Raw genomic sequence first — 1,775 nt, forward strand, 5'->3', positions numbered from 1 at the left:
CCCTCCACCCCCTCTACCACCTCCACCCCCTCCACCACCTCCACCCCCTCCACCACCTCCACCCCCTCTACCCCCTCTACCACCTCCACCCCCTCTACCCCCTCTACCACCTCCACCCCCTCTACCCACCTCCACCCCCTCTACCCCCTCTACCACCATCCACCCCCTCTACCACCTCCACCCCCTCTACCCCCCTCCACCTGAATCACTGAATCATTTGTGGTGACACATGTACTTTATTACAGATCGTAACAGCTGGTTAACCTTTAAGCAGAGACCGGGGTGAACTCTACTTCTTTACAGGGCTTTTGCTGACAAACCTTTTTGATATGAATTTGATATCAACGCTGTATTGTTTTAACATGACATACAGTATGAATAAAGCTCGCAGAGTGTCTAGTCTCCCTGGAGCTGATCACGTGACTCTCCTGCCCAGGCCATCCGTCTTTCACTGGAGCAGGCCCTGCCTCCAGAACCCAGCGAGGACGGAGGCGAGCGCATCAGTAAGCTCCGCATCCGGACCCCCAGCGGAGAGTTCCTGGAGCGTCGGTTCCTGGCAGCACACAGCTGCAAGTTCTCTTCCACTTCGTGGCCTCCAAAGGCTATCCATCAGACGAGTTCAAGCTGCTGACCACCTTCCCCCGCAGAAATGTGAGTCTACACACACCCACACACACACACACACACACACACACACACGGTCAGGCACAGGAGCGCATGCTGCCCCTACACTTCCTCCGTTCTTACTTGTGCAGTGTGTGTAATCATTTAATGATTCTCCTAGTCAGACCAGATCTGATATTAGAGCAGGTCCCTGGTGATCTCGTAATTCCTGTCCATCTGTGGTGCAGTAATTACAGTACTGAGACAGGATTGTACTCTCTCTGTGTGCCCATGCGCGTGAGTGTGAGCGAGTGTTGCAGCTCAGCAGGAAAAATAGAGTGTATAATTGGCTGGTTAATCCCACCGTGTGGCTGGAGTTTGTTGCTCATCTTTAATCCCTGAGAGTTTGTGTGCGCGCTTGTGCGTGTGTGCCTGTTCCGTACCCCACACACACACACATTAATTAAAATCCATGCATCATTAATTAGTATTTTTTTAAAATGTTTTTTTAAGTGCATGCACAATTTGCAGAATATTAATTAGGGTCCTCTGATGTAGGAAAGCACACTGGCTACTTAGGATACAGTCAGCACGTTTGTCCTGTGTGAGCGTGTTTGGGGCCGCGTGGTCATTAGAGAGCTGGGTGTGCTCGCTCTGCAGCAGGTAGATAACGAGCACTGCTCTTAACGACCTGACTAATTAACAGCATGGAAACAGAAATGGGCTTTCCATTAATCAGGAGAAGTGTGCAGGCCTGCCCAGACAGCATGCCATCCAAACCCACAGGGACTGAGAGGAAGGCGCTCATGAAAACACACACACACACACACACACGCGCACACACACCACAAGCAGTACAAACACTTCTCAAGCATGCTCAAATCGAAATATTAACCGATACAGTGTACCTATCCATTAGGGGACATCTGTATAAAAAGCGGTTATTCTGATCACAGAAGCTCTTGAATAGGAACCAGAGAAGAAAGTGTGCGGGGTGTCTGCACGTGTGCCCGAGACGCGCACATCCGGAGAAGTGTATGCGGCGTTGGAGTGAGCTTGCAGAGTTGGAGTGAGTTTGTGGAGTTGAGCGCAGAAAGACTGGCAGTGTAGCTCACTGTGAACACAGTGCCCAAGTTTAATCCTTCCTCTCATTCTCTCCTTCTCTCTCACTC

General features: G+C 50.9%; 1 long non-coding RNA gene across 1 annotated transcript in view; it reads left to right on the forward strand.

Moving 5' to 3' along the window:
- Positions 1-203: 203 nt before the first annotated feature.
- Positions 204-1,775, forward strand: part of LOC143502774 (uncharacterized) — a 7,132-nt gene continuing 5,560 nt past the window's right edge. Inside the window, exon 1 of the long non-coding RNA XR_013127168.1 lies at positions 204-651. This is a non-coding gene — a long non-coding RNA (uncharacterized LOC143502774). The remainder of the gene's footprint in view (positions 652-1,775) is intronic.

Source organism: Brachyhypopomus gauderio, unplaced genomic scaffold (genome assembly GCF_052324685.1).
Source record: "Brachyhypopomus gauderio isolate BG-103 unplaced genomic scaffold, BGAUD_0.2 sc208, whole genome shotgun sequence".
NCBI lineage: Eukaryota > Metazoa > Chordata > Actinopteri > Gymnotiformes > Hypopomidae > Brachyhypopomus > Brachyhypopomus gauderio.